The following is an 18567-nucleotide window of genomic DNA, read 5'->3' as shown; positions in this document are numbered from 1 at the left end:
TGATGGTGAGGGATGCCTATGTGTCTTCAATGCCTGGGCAACTTGCCATAATAGATCAAACCATAAATTCTGCACGGTACCAGAAACCTTAAATAGGCAGTTCATGCTCAAAACCTCTTTAATGTGGCTAATTTACTACAATTGAGAAGGCCTGGATTCCTCAGAATTGTGAAAGACTAGCAACAACTGCCACCTATAACTTGAGATCAGTCTGTCGCCAACTGCAATCGATAATTGGATATCAAAGATGGCTGACCAATAGGGTCAGCTGTCTTCATCTTTATGATAGTTTCTCCTCTGTCAATCTATTTATTACTACTCTGAGTGTTTTTACACAGGCAAATTTTCTTCCAGTAACTAGTGGCGATCAACGATATAGCAGGCCGATCGGCGCTCGTTTAATTAGATTTACATGGAGCAATCATTAGTACTTGTATGTGACGAAATGATTGTAAGGGTATGTGCACACGAGAACTGGCTTTTTACGTCTGAAAAGACAGACTGTTTTCAGGAGAAAATAGCTGCGTCGTTTCAGACGTAAAAGTTCCTCCTCGCATTTTGCGAGGCGTCTTTGACGCCCGTAATCTTGAGCTGTTCTTCATTGACTTCAATTAAAAACAGCTCAAATTACGTTTCAAAGAAGTGTCCTGCACTTCTTTGACGAGGCAGTCATTTTACACGTCGTCGTTTGACAGCTGTCAAACGACATCGCGTAAATTACTGGTCGTCAGCACAGTACGTCAGCAAACCCATTCAAATGAATGGGCAGATGTTTGCCGACGTATTGTAGCCGTATTTTCAGGCGTAAATCGAGGCATAATACGCCTCGTTTACACTTGAAAATAGGTCGTGTGAACCCAGCCTTAATGCGATTGTTTGGGTATGTTCACACGGCAGCGTCCGTTACGGCTGACATTACGGTGCTGTTTTCAGGAGAAAAAAGCACCGTAATTTCAGCCGTAATGGCATGTGCAGGCGTCTTTCACTGCGTCCATTACGGATGTAATTGCAGCTGTTTTTCCATGGAGTCCATAGAAAATGGCTCCATTTACGTCTGAAGAAGTGACAGGCACTTTTACGCGCCGCCTTTTGACAGCGGCGCGTAAAAAAAATGACCGTCGGCACAGAACATCGTAAGACCCATTCAAATGAATGGGCAGATGTTTGCCAACGCTTTTGAGCCGCATTTTCGGACGTAATTCGGGGCTAAAACGCCCGAATTACGTCCGTAAATAGTGTGTGTGAACCCAGCCTTTGGGCACATACAGTTTCATTATTGTCAGCAGCACATCCCCTGTTTACACGGGAACATGTGCTGCCAACATCCAATGATTTTTATGCCCGTAAATGCGATCAGCGGACAAATGAGTGTTTGCTTTTTGTCGGCTGATAGCATGTTTACATAAGGCAGTGATCAGAAAGTGCGCTAGTTCGCCTGATTATCAGCCCAAGTAAAAGGGCCTTTACTCTGTTGTAGAGATCAGTATGAGAGATAATTTAGAATATACTGGAATTTAATTACAGTAAGGCTGGATTCACACGAGCATGTTCGGTCCGTAAAGGACGGAACATAATTCGGCCGCATGTCCCTGAGCAAACATACTGCAGGGAGCCGAGCTCCTAGCATCATAGTTGTGTACAACGCTAGGAGTCCATGTCTCGCTGTGGGACAACTGTCCCGTACTGTAATCATGTTTTCAGTATGGGACAGTAGTTCCATAGAAAGGCAGGGACTCCTAGCATCGTACATAATTATGATGCTAGGAGCCCGGCTCCCTGCAGCGTGTTCGGTCCGGGACTTGCGGCCGAAATACGTTCCGTCCTTTACGAACCGAACATGCTCGTGTGAATCCAGCCTTATTCATTCCCTATCAGTTGATAAGTACATTTTTTATTTATTTGCCATGAGTTTTATTTTAGTTTATGTTGACATTCGTCAGTTTATTCAGTGAGAGTTCAATTGCTCAATTGTTCCTAGAGGGGGCACAGCTCAGAATAACCAGGTATTATGTTTTAGGGGGCAGTTACTTTTTCACATGAGTAAAATAGGTGTTTTTCCCCTCAATAAATGAAATAATCATTTAGAAACTGTTAGAAGTTTACTCAGGCTGTCTTTGTCTTATATTAAATTTTGATTAAAGATGTGAAATAATTACGTATTTCTCAGACAATAAGACACACCTGACTATAAGACGCACCCAGGTTTTAGACAACTGAAAATAGGAAAAAATTATTTAATATTTTACTACTTTTACAAAGAAAAAAACATTTTATTAAAAAAAAAATTGTACTGTTCATCATATTTAGAGAGTCATAACTTTTATATTTTTTCATCGATTAAGCGGTGTGAGAGCTTTTTTTTGTGGGACGAGTTGCAGGGGGGCATTGGGCTGTTGGAGGGGGCATTCCCCTTGGGTTTTCCCATGAAGGACATTTATGACATATCCACAGGATATGTCATAAATGTTAGATTGATGCGGGTCCCACCTCTGGGACCCACACCTATCTCTAGAACGGGGCCTCCTAACCTCCGTTCTACCTTTTTGTGCTCTCCCGGGCACTGAATGATTACATGGTCGAGTTCCGGAAACAGCGTATCTCACTGATCAACGCTGTTTCTGTAACTCCCATAGTAATGAATAGCAGTTACGGAAGCAGCGTAGCATGCGAGCTACGCTATTTCCATAACTACTATTCAGTTTCATGGGAGTTACGAAAACAGCGTAGCTCAGCGAGTTACGCTATTTCCGTAACTCGACCATGTAATAATTCAGTGGCCAGAAGAGCACAAAAAGTTAGAACGGGATTTAGGGGGCCCCGTTCTAGAGATAGGTGCGGATCCCATATGTGGGACCCGCATCTATCTAACATAAATGACCTTCATGGGAAAACCCGTAAAAATGCAGTGGTCGCTGTTGACCATGGCATTTAACTAGTTAAATGGACAGGAACAGCACGATCGATGTTCCCGGCCGTTAGAGCAACGTGTCAGCTGTAAAACACAGCTGACACCTGCAGTGTATCGAGCGGGCTCATCGCGTGAGGCTGCTCCAAACATCACCCAGGAAGGGGTTAATTAAGGAAGCGGCCAGGGGGTCTGGTGCAGCCAGGTCCCTTGACTGCCGACTATAAGGCGCAGCGAGTTTTTAGGAGGATTTATTCTTGCTAAAAACTGCGTCTTATAGTCTGAAAATACGATAAGTGTGACAAGTACACAAAACATAGACAAAAAAAATAATACTTTTCCCTTTATGTTTAGCTCAAGCCCATTATTAACAATATACTGAATGTTTTTTGTTTTTTTCTGGATTTGGGAATGGTTCGAATCAGCTCATAGTTTTCCGGTTAATATGACACTAGCTAAATATAGATTAGGAAAAAGACTGCACATTCATCAGATTCCAAATCTTTATTGCAGTGGTGTCATCTGACATCATACTAAAACTGTCATGTGGTAGTAGATATTTAATACAAAAACAGGCTGTTCATTAATTTCTTTATCACTTTAGATAAAGAAAATTGTTTGCACTATAGAGCCTCTGTTAAATTGTTAGGTAAGATAGTTTTCAAATTTTATAAAAGTCCGTACATTTTGTTTTGCTGAATACTGCTATATCAGATGGGGAATCTATTGATTCAAAGCCAAACTGTTTTTCATTTCCCCTGCTTTATGTATAGTACTAGTCCAATTTTTTAATAGTTTTATAGAGATACAATGGTAACAACTAGAATGTTTTGAGTGGTGTTGCCAGATAGTATTGCCCTAGTAACCATACTTTGTCAGATTGTGGACAGTAATATTCCTTACTGCTTACATCTAGTGTATGGTGTAGTTTACAGTATCCGATGGAGCATTCTGAGATTTTGTTTATGCAGACTCCTCATAAAAAACATCACTGTATGAAAGTAATGGTGGCCGTTTTCAGGATCTGTGTGCAAAAAAACGTACTCAAGGCAGAATTGCCACTGAGAGTAGAGAAAGGACAAGAATGCTTGACAGAACTTTAAACATGCATTTAACTATCTCGTAACTGGACTACTTAAATAAAAAAAATGTGGTAAGTGGAGAACCTCTTTAAAATTATAGTCATGAGTTATATGACTCTTTGTAGTGCCTAGAAATTGTCCTATATATAGAGTTAAAAAAAATATTGGTTATGCTACCTAATGTCAAAACTACTGAAAAGTATAAAAAATAAAATAAAAAAGTTATATTTTCAGAATTACATAGTTAGTACGGTTGAAAAAAGACACATGTCCATGAAGTTCAACCAAGGGATGGGAAAGGAAAAGCAAACATTTCTACACATTCACATAGGAGCTTAGGAGCTAATACTTTTTTGTTCTAGGAAATTATCTAAGCCTTTTTTAAAGCTATCTACTGTCCCTGCTGTGACAGCTCCTGCGGTAGGCTATTCCATAGATTTACAGTTCTCACAGTAAAGAAGGCTTGTCGCCTCTACAGGTTGAACCTTTTTTCTCCAGACGGAGGGAGTGCCCCCTTGTTTTTTGAGGGGGTTTTACATGGAACAGGATTTCACTATATGTTTTGTATGTGGCAGTCATATATTTATAGAAGTTAATCATTAAGCATAGGTTAAAAAGGCAACACCGTTTCTATATTAATTATATAAAACTATCGCAGGTTTTGCAGATGCCTCAATATTTCATAATAGACAAATTGCACAATAGGATTTGCAGAAATTTTTTATCCTTACGAAAAAAAATGTTTATGTATGGTGTAGGTTACAGTATCTGCATTCTGAGATTTTGTTTATGCAGACTCCACATAAATAACATCACTGTATGAAAGTAATGGTGGCCGTTTTCAGGATCTGTGTGCAAAAAAACGTACTCAAGGCAGAATTGCCACTGAGAGTAGAGAAAGGACAAGAATGCTTGACAGAACTTTAAACATGCATTTATCTCGTAACTGGACTACTTAAATAAAAAAAAATATGGTAAGTGGAGAACCTCTTTAAAATTATAGTCATGAGTTATATGACTCTTTGTAGTGCCTAGAAATTGTCCTATATATAGAGTTATGATATGAACAAATTTTGTTGATAATCTGGAATAATTTTGCAGTGTATAGAGTAGAAACATTACATGGGCCAAAGGATAAAGCAGTGCAACATACAACCTGGTGTCATTATTAAAATCAATAGCACTTCAACAATTGAAAGACTAGCAATAGAAACCCCCGTTTCAGGAGTAGTCAGATTTAGACAAAAAAAAAAAATCCATCTATTAGTGGTCCTCTAGTCCAAATCAAGCAGTATGAGGCGTCTTAATCCCTAATTTTCCTTGTAAGAGCATATAAATGATTGAATTATCATGTTGATAGATACTCGACTTAATGTATACAAAAAGCTGTTATTTAAAAAAAAAAACACCTTCAGGATAAATAAGACTCAGTTTAGAGTCAGAAAAAAATATGCCATTGCTCATCTGAATAAAAATGTGATTGACTTTGTAAAAAATGCATATGCATTTTTTATGTGTTTTGTTGTATATTAATATCTTTTGATTCATTCTTGAGTATAAATAGCTATTTTTGGCCTATAGATAAGTACATCATAATCTCTTCATCTACCACCAGTGGAGTAGCTATAGGGGTCGCAGCGGTCGCAGTTGCGACCGGGCCCCTAAGCCTGGGAGGCCCATGGGCCCACGTTGGCATACAGCATGCTTGTTAAATTAATTTTCTGTGCCGTGAAGCCGGCACTTCCTGGTTACGGTACTTAGTGTACCATGTGACCGTGTTTTCACGTGACACGTCTTCCAGCCAGTGCAGTGGAAGAGTCGGTGCGGAGGACTCCAGGTGAGCTGCAGAGTCTGTATTGTGATGTATTGTGTTGTGTTGGCTTGTAATGTATTGTAATGTATTGTAATGTATTGTGTTGCCTTGTAATGTATTGCGTTGTATTGTGCTGTTTGCGGTGGAGAGGGGGGGCCTGTTAAATGACAGCCCCCCCTCCTCTCCACCGCAAACTGCACAATACATTACACACTGTGGGTCGCGTCCCCCTGGGGATTCGTGTGAAGACCTCCGGGGGGTTGCGAGTCACTCACCGAGGTCCCGGTTCCATTCAATGCTGGAGCAAGGAGCTGACGTCTCCTTGATCCAGCATTCACTGTGCCCTGAGCGGCTCGACGCAGGCTGGCGGGATGTAGCAACATCATCGCGCCTGTCTGCGCCGAGTCACTCATAGCACACATCGGAGGAGGCAAAGGATCCTCCACCTGGCGTGGAAACGAGGATAGGTAAGTAATTATGCTATTTTTCTATTATGCACATATGGGGGCATTATAATGTATGGGGGGCTGATATTGTGGGGGGGGGCATTACACTGCCTGGGGGCTGATATGGCATGGGGGCTGATAAGATGGGGGGCATTATACTGCATGGGGGCTGATATGGGGGCATTATACTGTATGGGGGGCTGATATGGGGGGCATTATACTGCATGGGCGCTGATATGGGGGAATTATACTGTATGGGGGGCTGATATGGGGGCATTATACTGTATGGGTAGCTCATATGGGGGGCATTATACTGTATGGGGAGCTCATATGGGGGGCATTATACTGTATGGGGAGATCATATGGGGGGCATTTTACTGTATGGGGAGCTCATATGGGGGGCATTATACTGTATGGGAAACTCGTATGGGGGGCATTATACTGTATGTGGAGCTCATATGGGGAGCTGATATGGGAGGCATTGTACTGTATGGGGAGCTGATATGGAGGGGCATTATACTGTATGGGAGCTCATATGGGGGGCATTATACTGTATGGGGAGCTCATATGGGGGGCATTATACTGTATGGGAAGCTCATATGGGGCATTGTACTGTGTGGGGAGCTGATATGGGGGGCATTATAATGTATGGGGCAGCTATGTGGGGCATTATACTGTGAGGGCTGATATGAGGAGCATTATACGGTATGGGGCTTTTATGGGGGGGAATTATACGTTATGGGGCATTATATTGTGTGGGGCAGCTATGGGAGCATTATACTGTGTGGGGGCATTATACTATGGGGGCTGGTGGGCAAGGCGTCTGGGCATAGGCGAGCACAGGCGTCTGATGATGGTGGTGTTGCGGAGGGGTAAGGGAGCCCAAGCTGAATTCTTGCACCCGGGCCCATGAGCCTTTAGCTACACCCCTGTCTACCACTGCTTGATAGAGATTGGCATGGGAACAGTATGAGATATATCTGTGCGCCTAAACCCACCATAAGCATATGGAGTATCAATTGGTCACATCTACTATACCCTAGTCATGTAAATTTAATAAAAGGGTGCAATTAGTTTTGTTACCAAGCAATACTAACTGCTACCTTTTTCTATTTTCTAAGCTGGTTCCAGGAAGAGAAGAACCTGAATCTGCTTTTCTTTTCATGTCATTGGCTGAACAAATTCATGTGTCAAGCAGAACTAGGATTCCTCTCCGTCTGAGATGTTGTGGAGGTTTGTGTCAGGTTTGATAGCAACAATGGCACAGCATGCAGTTCTATTCTTGCTTTTAAAACAACAGAAGTGGAATATAACTATAACTATATAACTATAACTGGAATATAACTATATGTTAATGGGGTCCATCAGTCACCTTTTGTATCTGTCATACGATACGCTTATACATTTATTTATAGGATATAAATTGCATATATTACCAAATAACTAAAAAATCTATCTAGTTGTCTATTAAAAAAAATATTGGTTATGCTACCTAATGTCAAAACAACTGAAAAGTATAAAAAATAAAATAAAAAAAGTTATATTTTCAGAATTACATAGTTAGTACGGTTGAAAAAAAGACACATGTCCATCAAGTTCAACCAAGGGATGGGAAAGGAAAGGGAAACATTTGTACACATTCACATAGGAGCTTAGGAGCTAATATTTTTTTGTTCTAGGAAATTATCTAACCCTTTTTTAAAGTCATCTACTGTCCCTGCTGTGACCAGCTCCTGCGGTAGATTATTCCATAGATTCACAGTTCTCACAGTAAAGAAGACTTGTCGCTTCTGCAGGTTGAACCTTTTTTCTCCAGACGGAGGGAGTGCCCCCTTGATTATTGAGGGGGTTTTACATTGAACAGGATTTCACTATATGTTTTGTATGTGGCAGTCATATATTTATATAAGTTAATCATTAAGCATAATTTAAAAAGGCAACACCGTTTCTTGAGGCAATTCCCCTGAACATGAGCTGATTGCTAGATGCTCAGCTGCTGGTGGCCCCAGAGATCAGCTAGTAGTATTGGCATGTCAATTCCCTTTGAAGTCATTATGCGCCCATGTAATACATGGTCATGCTGAGTCCTCCAGAACAAGAGCTACTTTGGGCCTCGGCTCTCTGCTTCAGCTAATAGAGCCTCTCTGATGCCCATATGCCATTACAAGATAACTCCTTTAACTACAATGTAGTTACAACCAAGGGCCAAAAATTTGACAGGCATCTAGATGCGTCTATCTTCCAATCCTCCGTACAAGTTTGAGTGGGAACTGAAAAGCTAGGAGGTATTTGATTTTTGCATATTGCCACAAAGCATCATGGTCCCAAATTAAATTCTTAATAGACCATTGAAAAGGCATTGTTTTGCCCATGTATAAATAGTAGAATTTATTTTAATTTACCCTACATTTCTCAATAATTTCGTGAGAGAATTGTAATTAATTATATAAAACTATCGCAGGTTTTGCAGATGCCTCAATATTTCATAATAGACAAATTGACAATAGGATTTGGAGACATTTTTTTATCCTTACGAAAAAAAAACTGAAAAATACAGTACATACAACATACATACACTATACTTGCACTCTTAGAAAATTGCACACAGCTTGCTAATATACTCTGATCATAGATAAAGTCATGTTCACCTACTATAAAGGAGAAGCATCTTTCTTCGGACAGTCTAATGCAGAGGTAAAAACCTGTAGATCTTGGAATCGTACTTTGATAACATTGCCACCTAGTGTCTTCTCACTTTATTAAACTGGGTTTTAATATATATTTATTTTAAAAATACTGGCATAGATTTTAATTATTGTATGGTGGGATGGGGGAGACAACATTTAATATGCATTACAAATTTGTGGGGAACAATTTCAGTTGTATTCCTTTGAAAACTAATTTTGCAAGAAACATTGTTGAAATTTGTTCGGTCCCCACTTTCATCTGGTATGAAGGTAGAAGAAAAACAAAGAGGATAAAAATGTTCTTTTTTTTAGTATGAGCTTCAAAATTTAACTTGAAACACAGTCCTACAGAATAGCCGTAAAAAAATGTATAGGGTATATCCACCCTAATAGACAAAGGGGTTCCAATTTTTACCCCAAATGTACTGAGCTTATCAGCTATTGTTTCGATATTCTTTCAAACTGTTTGTAACACAGAATAATGTTCTAGTACATATCCCAGTTTCTCAAATATTGTCTGTAGGACTCATTTGTATTGCATTTGGGAACGCTAATATATTCTTTGCTTAGATTTTTTTCTTCGGTTACTTATCATGATTGAATGTAAATTCATATTACATGTACATATTTACAGTTGATCCAGATGACGATAAAAAGCATAAATTTGACATAGAGGGGAAAAATTTCTTCCCTACCCCCTACAGGCAATTGGACAGATACTTGAATCAACATTCTACATTAATACCCCTAACATTGTATATTGTGTATCTCAAGGAAGATGTCTAACCCTTTTCTGGTGTTGTCTCATGAAGTCAACCCCTGTCAATTTGGCCTATTAGGACATATGGACGTCATAGTGTTCACCCTTAGCCTCTTCTTCTCTAGTGTAAATATATGTCGTTTTGACAATTTTTCTTCATATCTTCCATACCTCTAATTAATTGGGTTGCCCTTCTTGAAATTTTCATAGCTGCATATTTATCTTTTTGACAGAAGCCAGCAGTCTTTGTGCTAATATTGTGTCTCATATGAGAGTGAAGAAGCCTTAGCGTATAATGTTAACACCACTATGCTTTAGTCAAGTTCTTCCACACCAAATTCAGCACACCATGCCTTTATGAACCTTGCTTTGTGCACTGGGCACAGTCATGCTAGAACAGAAAAAAGCATTCGCCAAACTGTTCCCACAAAGTTGGAAACATACATTTGTCCAAAATGTCTTAGTATGCTGAAGAATAAGGATTTCCATAAACTGGAATTAAGAGGCCTAGACCAACCCCTGAAAAACAACCCCATAGCCTTATTCCTTCACCAAACGTTACAGTTGGCACAATGCAGTCAAGCAGGTAATGTTCGCCTGGCATTCGGCAAACACAGACGCGTCCATAAGACTGCCACATAGAGAAGCGTGATTCGTCACTCCACAGAAAACGTTTCTGCTGCTCCAGAGTCTAGTGGCGGCATGCTTTACACCACTCCATCTGACGCTTGGCATTGTGCTTGGTGATGTAAGGCTTGCATGCAGCTGCTCGGCCATGGAAGCCCATGCCATGCCATAATTCTACCGGCGCTGTGCATTGTAGATGCTAATGCCAGGTTTGGAACTCTGCAGTTATTGAGTCAGCAGAGCGTTAACAATATTTATGCACTATGTGCTTCAGCACTCATCGACCCCGCTCTGTAACTTTCAGTGTTCTTTCCTAAATGCTTTCACCTTGCTTTATCACACTTGATAATGGAATATCTAGGATTGAAGAAATTTCATAAACTGATTTTTGCAACGGTGATATCCTATTACAGTACCACGCTGGAATTCAGTGAGCTCTTTAGAATAACCCATTCTTTCACAAATGTTTGTAAAGGAGGACTCCATGGCTAGGCACTTGATCTTATACACATGTGGCAATTTGACTGAATGAAACACCTTCTTTCTATGATTAAAAGGTGTGTCATAAGATAAATATATTCTGTTGTGGTGCTCAAACAACCCTTTAAGAGTTTTTGTTTTTTTTTAAACTACATTTAAAGTCCTTCAGCATTCCTTGAGATTGGCAGTTATATCTGTTTAATTAAGAAAGGGGTTGTCCACTACCAGACAAGTGATGACCTATCCACCGGATAGGTTATCAGTAGGTGTCTGTGGGGGCCCGACACCCAGACCCCGCACCGTTAAGCCGGTCCGGCTGATTTTGGGCACCGGATGTACATGCCGGAAGCAGTTGGCTCCGGCCACGGAATAGCGACTGAGTTCGGCAGCACGGCCACTATGCTATGTACGGAGCCAACTTCTTCCGGCTCCGTACATTGCATAAATAACATCCGGTGCCTGCAGGCCACCGGAGTGGCTGATCGGTGCGGCGTCCGGACTTGCACCGATGATATACTGATGACCTATCCAGTAATGGACAACCCCTTTAAAGCTGGATGACAGTCCCTGTGAAAGTTGTAATAATGGCCATATTAGTTGTCACTAAGATAACCTGCCGATTCCTAGTTTCACCCAACGTGAGATGTCAGGTACTCATTGACCATTCCCCAAAGAAATCGGATTGTTGGTATAACCTATCAAAATTGTCAGGATCCACTAAAATGAAATCATTTGATCAAGCAAAACATGTTTTTGCAATTGTAAGGTCTTAAATGTGCATTGAAAACGATAATAGATCGTTCATCTGCCTGAATACAACTGGATAAGTCATCCTCTAAATGTATGTTTACTACACTACAGCCCGATGGAGGAAATACGAGGGTGAGTAAAAAATTATCCACACTCCGAATATATTAACGCTTCTGTTGGGCGCAATGTCTTATCAGCGCTTTTGGTACGAGGTCGCTGTCTCCCCTGTCACATGTTACGTCTGTTTGTTTGTTTGTGACTTCGGTGCGAGAAACAATGGCTGCCCCACTTGTGATTTGCACTAAAGAAGACCAGCATGCAGTGATTTGTTTTTTGAGGTCTGAGGGTGTGTCTAGTGCCGATATATATCGAAGACTTTGTGCACAGTATGGAGAAAGTGTTTTGTTGTGTAGAAGTGTGTATGTATGGATAGAGAAGTTCAAGGAAGGTCGCACAAGTGTCAGCCATGAGGAAGGAGCCGAAAGCCTGTCTGATGATGACTGATGACAATATTGAGCGTGCAAGTGAACTGATTCTATTGATTCTAATTTTTGACTCACCCTTGTATATAGTCATTTTGAGAGATATTCCCTCTTTATTGCATAGTAACTCTCCAGTGTTTTTTTTATGTACACTTCTACATATTACATTCTCATAGTACTTAACTAGATGAGCAGTTCTGCAATGCAAATAACAGAAATCAACATCATTTTTAGATGTCTGAATTTATAACAGTTTAAAATAAAAGCTTAATGGTCTGCAATATTTTACATCTGTGTTAAAAGATCTGAATCATATTTGCCTTAATGCTATTCAAGGGTTTAGAGAGCTGGGAGTTCCACAGATCCACTGAGGAATCTCAAATCCTGACCTTATATGTTTATACGTGTCATTACATTTTCAAATATTTCACTAGAAATTCTATGCAGGATTCCTTCCTGCACTTATTATCATCTATATAATTGTATTGGTTTACTCAGCGTGTATGCACAAGGGCAGTGAGCTGCGCCATAACTGCATTGGGTCAGAACTGCATGTTCACGAATTGCAATTACAGTTTTAGACAACGCATGTATTTACATGCAGTTCTTAATTACTTTTTCCTTGGTGCATTAACAGTGCGGCTATATGACGCATTATTCCGCCCCATGTAAATACTCATGTACACACTACGTGTTCTTTATTTAAAAGTGTTTAAATAGTTTTTTCATAAAGACAAACGCTTCTTTAAATGAGATGTCCCAGCGATCATCTAATCACCGCAGGCCTGGTTCCTAGAATCCCCAGTGATAGCTGTTCCGGAAAGCTGCGGGTGCCAATCTATTATTATTGCACAGCCAAATAAAAGGCCAACGATGCAATACATGGATGAACTGGGTCCACAAGAGCCAGAGATACTCTTATTAACGGCTTTACACTAAGACTCATAGAGGTGGAACCCAAGAGGGACCACCCTACATCCATGACATCCATATACCCTAATAGGTCATATAAGAAGGAGTTGTCTTGAAACAATCCCTTTAAGATTTCTTCTTAAATATGGTTGATATATTAATTTGCGGACAGTCCACATTGGAATTCTGCAGCAGCCGTTTTTTACATTTGTTTCTATACATTTTTAGGAAACTTACTTCAGACGTTGCGGAAAATAACTGTGTGGAAATTAGGCTGCGGTGCAGAATTTCCCCTCCATAGGCATGCACATGATGTTGCAGAGAAGCAGCGGAATTTCACTGCGGATTTTAGCCTTTGCAATGCAAAAACTGAAATCTGTGGCAAGTCCGCTGTGATATCTGCAACGTCTGAATTACCTGTCAAATATGCAAATGTTGGTGAAGATTCGTTGTGTAATTGCACGTTGGTGCAGATTCGTTGTGTAATTGCCCCAAATCTGCACCAATATTTGCAGCTGAAAAATTCTGCCACGTGTGAACGTGGTCTAATGGAGAAAGTGAAGCTGTTACCCATGACAACCAATCAGGTCACTTCTTTCTTTCTTTAACCAGTACTAGAAAAATTAAAGATGGAATTGAATTGATCTGGTTGCTATGGGCGACACCTTTTTCTTTTTCTGACACTAAAGTTTCCAGCAGCAAGAACGACTACCTTCAAATCTGCAAATACAATGGCATTGCCAATGCAGATGTAAACAGAGCCTAGAACATGTATGCCATCCAGGGAACAAATTGTAAAGCCCCGCAGGAGATCCTGAACAGATGACTGCTAATGATGGATGCATATGCTTGTTACTCATCAAATGATAGGAAAAGAAAGAATTGTGGGCTTTATGATCTATGTACAAGCATAGAATTTACTAAAAATATATGTATTTTTCACAGTCTGACCTGCTTCCAGCTGATCGATCTGACCAGCATGCTAGAGTACTGAGAAGCCGGATCAATCAGCTATCAGGCCGAGCGTTCACTCATATTAGGCAGCACCCTATTTAATGTGCCTCCTCGTGTGCCAGTAATTGTTTATTCTACCTGGTTTATGCTGCTGCAACTCTCTAAGCATTTCAGTGTTTGGACCTCAGTTTGAAGTCACTCTGACTACCCTTAGGGCATGGCCAGACGTGGCGTATTTCTGCAGAAACTGTCCGCATCAATGCCGCACATAATCTGCGTTGCAGATTCCGTTGTGCCTTTGCCTAAAATGTGCAGTAAATTGATGCGGATTAGCCGTTGCGTATTCAGGTGAAGAGTACATCCTGCTGTCTTTTAAAACATTCCATCTCAGTCTGGCTATAGACCTCGAAACACATAGGTCCAGCCAGAATGATGAAATATCCTGTTCGTAAAACCAATCTGCAACGCAACACACATAACATCTGCGGATTTCATTGCGGAATTTTTAATCTCCATTGAAGTCAATGGAGAAATTCCGCAATAAGTCCGCTACACGTCCGCAACAGCCAGTGTATGCTGCGGACACCAAATTCCGCACCGCAGCCTATGGTCCACAGCGGAGTTTTCCGCCACGTGTGCACGAACCTAACTAAAAAGGTATGGAAACCAATGGAGAAAATGTCCGCTGCGGATTTCCGCAGCGGACTGGCCGCAGCACAATTACAGAGCAATTCCGCCACGTCTGGCCATGGCCTTACTGTCTTTCCTGTGTGCAGACTGGGTTGCATATGGATTTCTCTGTGTTGTTCTGCGTGTTCAGACCCAGCAATTACATTTTACTACTTTTATCTGTGTACTTCAGTGTACTGCTTGTTATTTTTTTTTTAAACCCGGGTTCTCCTTGGTTTAGTGCGGAGTGCATAATATCCTGTAGGATTTGTAACACACTTTCTAATTTACCTATTACTTGTACTGCTGGATATATTATGTGCTTTCTGGTTAACCTTTTACTGTTATTGTCCTTCTGGATTTATTACCTGCTTTCTGGTTTATCTTTTATTTTTCAGGTACTGTTTTACTCATGTTGCCACTCAGCAGCTGCCCAGTGGTCATTCTCTTATTTCGGACCATCTAACAAGGAACGCTCAGTGTTAATAGGAGGTTCCTGATAGTGAGATCGCTCTTATCAGGGTGGCAGTCCAGCTGTAGGTAGGGTTCCTCTACAGTTAGGGTCATTTTATGGTTTGCCCTGCAGACCTCATCAGTTGCTTACTAGATAGCTTGCGCCAAGTCTGACTGCAATATAATTTTTGAGTTTAACGGTACCGTGACAGTATTGCATTTCGTCTTCGCTATAAATCATCATAATTAAACCCCAGATCATTATTTATAAAAAAAAAAAAAAAAAACACACAACAGATCAACAAATGTTTCTTTTGAAGTGAAGGAGCATTTTGATACTAGAAGAAATGATGTAATTAGCAGCTGAAATTTGGAGGCAATGAATCAAGTCTGCGAGGCATATTTCTTTCCCTGCAATGTCCCATCATTTATTCTTTTTGTATGAAATGTTAAATACTTTTGTGTCAAAAAAGACAAAAGTATAGTAGGTATGGGGTATTGTCTCTGGCTAACACGGTACTACACTATTTTTTACTGTACTTCGATTCTTTTTGTATGAAACCCAACACATTGAATCAAATTTCCATAATGACATAATCGTTTGTTGTGTTCTTATAATTAATATTTGGATGCATCGCGTGTGGGAAATAAAGTGCTGCCAACTGAAGTGCCAAAATAAAACCTAGAATATTACACCGCTTTCTGGTAATTTGCCTTTGATTGGTAAAATGTATTTGTGTACACATATATTTACAATAGGTCTATATTCCTTTCACAAAAATAAACACATGATGTAATAATGTTTTCTTTTTTCTGTTTTCAAAGTAAATTTCTGGAACAAAAGTAATTCTAGCTTAACACCACATTCAGATATTGCGTTTGGTGAGACCATTTAAAACTGTCTGCTAAACGCATGTCCTAGAGCTACTGTATGGTAAGCTCAATGCAGTTCAAGCAAATTGGACTTGAGCTGAGCACTTGCTGCTACAATACCCCACAGAATACATCTAATCATATGGGGGGCCCGGCGGTAGGACAGCTTATCACTGGGGGACCCTTAAAAAAAGGGATTATTCAAAGTGGACAACCCCTTTAAATAAAGAATATTGGCTTTTAAATTAAGGCAATTGGCTGGTGATGATCTAAAAGGGTAAAGTGACTAGAGTCAGTACTTGTATTGCGCATAAAAAACAAAATAAAAAAACATAATAAATAATTATTGAAACAAAGTGGCACTTATGTAAAGCTGCTCACTTCAAAATTTATAAATTCTATAAAAGTCTCCATTTCGCTGTCAAACAAGTATACTATGTATTGGTGTTACACGCGGAAGATTTGTTGTATAAATGTCAGACTCGGCCTTGCATAAATCCATGCACATGCTGCAGAAACAAACCCTAGTTGCAGAAATGTTTGCTGCATGTGAATTTACCTTGATTTTTAACTTTGTTTTCTGGCCCAAAGCTTAGAGCTACGTCCTGCCCTCTTTTCTTGTTCTTTGTGTGACCCAAGATAAAGCCTAAGTAAAATTATACAGGAAAAGGCAGTACCATAGGTGATTCCTTAAAGCGTACCTAACTTTACAGAAAAAGCTCTCGTGTGTACATGAGGAATGACACTATTTCTGGCCATTATATGACTTGTATTGTGAAATTGTTAGCAATTTTGCTCTCTGCAGGCTCTGTCTCTAATTTTAAGTTGTCTCTGACCTAACGGCTATCATGTCTTCTATACATCGCATATATATAGAAGCTGCAACAGCATGGAAGATATTATGCAGCAGTATTAAGCAGTGTAGCTGAGAATTCAGCACAAGGGTGAGATATAATTTACCAGGAAGCTCCAGTATCTGTCTGTGTCTCCTCTCTCTGCTCCCTTCTCCTGCTGCCCCTCCCTTCTCAATAGACTTATATAGGCAGCGTGTTTGTCTCTTTCGCACTCTGCTCCCTCTTCCTGCTCCAACCCCCTCTCCATAGACTTCTATTGGCAAGCAGCAAAGACACACACCCCCCCTTTCTGCAGTTCATCAATTCTTCCCTGTAACTATGGATGGCAGGGGGTGGGCAACAGATTAAAGGAAGGGAGACACCTAGTGGCAGTAAATTCACACAGAATTTGCATGTATTAAACAACGAAATTTTAACAGTAAGTAAATTACAAAGTTGATCTATATCAGGTATACTATTAGACTAACATAAATTGTTTGAAAAGTAAGTGACCATTTACATTTACTAGGCATTTTCCATGGTCACCTGGGGAATACTCCATTCTTTTGTGCTGAACTGTAATGATCGTAAGTGGAAGTGACACATGAGCAGCTTCTAACTGGCCTCTCATAGGTGACTGTGCTAGCATTATTTGGACAATACGCTTAGTTGTATAACAAAATTATCATGGTATACTGGCTGTAATTCTATATTTTTTTGTCTGCCATTATTTGGGCTCTGTGATTGGTATATATGTAAAATGGCTAAATTTTTTGGACACTATCGATAGTACTTTGTGGGTGCTATGGCTGTTATGTTTATATGCACACACTTGCTGGATTGTTTATATGGGCACTATGACTATGGTCACTATGTTATGCTTATTTAGGCATTGTGTCTGGTATGTGTGTAAGGGCACAATTGATTTTAAAAAAAAATGCCAAAGTAAGTATGTATGCACACAAAGTGGAGTCTAAAGAAAATTCTCTTTTTGCAAAACACAAAAGCTAAAAATAAAACGACAAAAATAAAAAATATTCCTGTGATCCACAGTCCAAATATTGGCTTCGTCCTTAGGGATTTAAAATCTTGCCAAATGCATTGATCAAGTGATATCTTTAGATAGTGTAGCTCCAGTTTGTCTGACTGTATATGTATGTATAACTGTATGTGAGTATAATGTATTGTTAATGTCTGATTAGCAGACTACAGACTGCAGTAAACTCAGATAGTGGAAACTTCAGAGTTCTTGAATTTTACAAGCAATCATATGACTATTTTTAAATTGTTTAGACACACTTCGAAAGAATAAACTGCAAAAATGATTTTGTTAGGGATCTGCCAGGTACTTCATCTAGCTATACTCCTGGGATTAATCAATCCACACCTGAGGCCAGACCTGTTCGACTGACACCATCTCCCACCAACCAGGGTGGCAGGCTCAGGAGTGGGAGAGCCTATCGCGGCCTGGTCTCTCGGAGTTAGCTCCGCCCCCTGCCCTTTATTACCTGCCCTGTGCTCTCCCTCAGTGCTTGTAATTCTTTTGGATTCCTGGCCCCACTGCTGCTTGCTCCACCCTGCTTCTGCCGTGCTTCTGCCTTGCTGCAGTTCTGCTTGACCTGCTTTGCTTGCCCTGGCTTGCTTCTGTCTCCGTGCCCGCTCGGGTGTACTCACTTCGTCCTGGTCCTGACTGTTCGTTCACCGCCCCGTTTCCTCGTGGCGTTCCGTGGCTACTGCCCCTTCCCTTGCGTGTTCCCCGTTTGTCTTCCAGTGCACTTAGCCAGCGTAGGGACCGCCGCCCAGTTGTACCTCGTCGCCTAGGGCGGGTCGTTGCAAGTAGG

General features: G+C 40.5%; 1 protein-coding gene across 3 annotated transcripts in view; it reads left to right on the top strand.

Moving 5' to 3' along the window:
- RGS17 (regulator of G protein signaling 17) overlaps positions 1-18567 on the top strand; it is a 112039-nt gene that overhangs the window by 34595 nt on the left and 58877 nt on the right. The window lies entirely within an intron of this gene.

This window comes from Rhinoderma darwinii, chromosome 4 (assembly GCF_050947455.1).
Source record: "Rhinoderma darwinii isolate aRhiDar2 chromosome 4, aRhiDar2.hap1, whole genome shotgun sequence".
In the NCBI taxonomy this organism is placed as follows: Eukaryota; Metazoa; Chordata; class Amphibia; order Anura; family Rhinodermatidae; genus Rhinoderma; species Rhinoderma darwinii.
The sequence above is the reverse complement of the archived record's forward strand: the minus strand, read 5'-3'. Positions and strand labels throughout refer to the sequence as shown.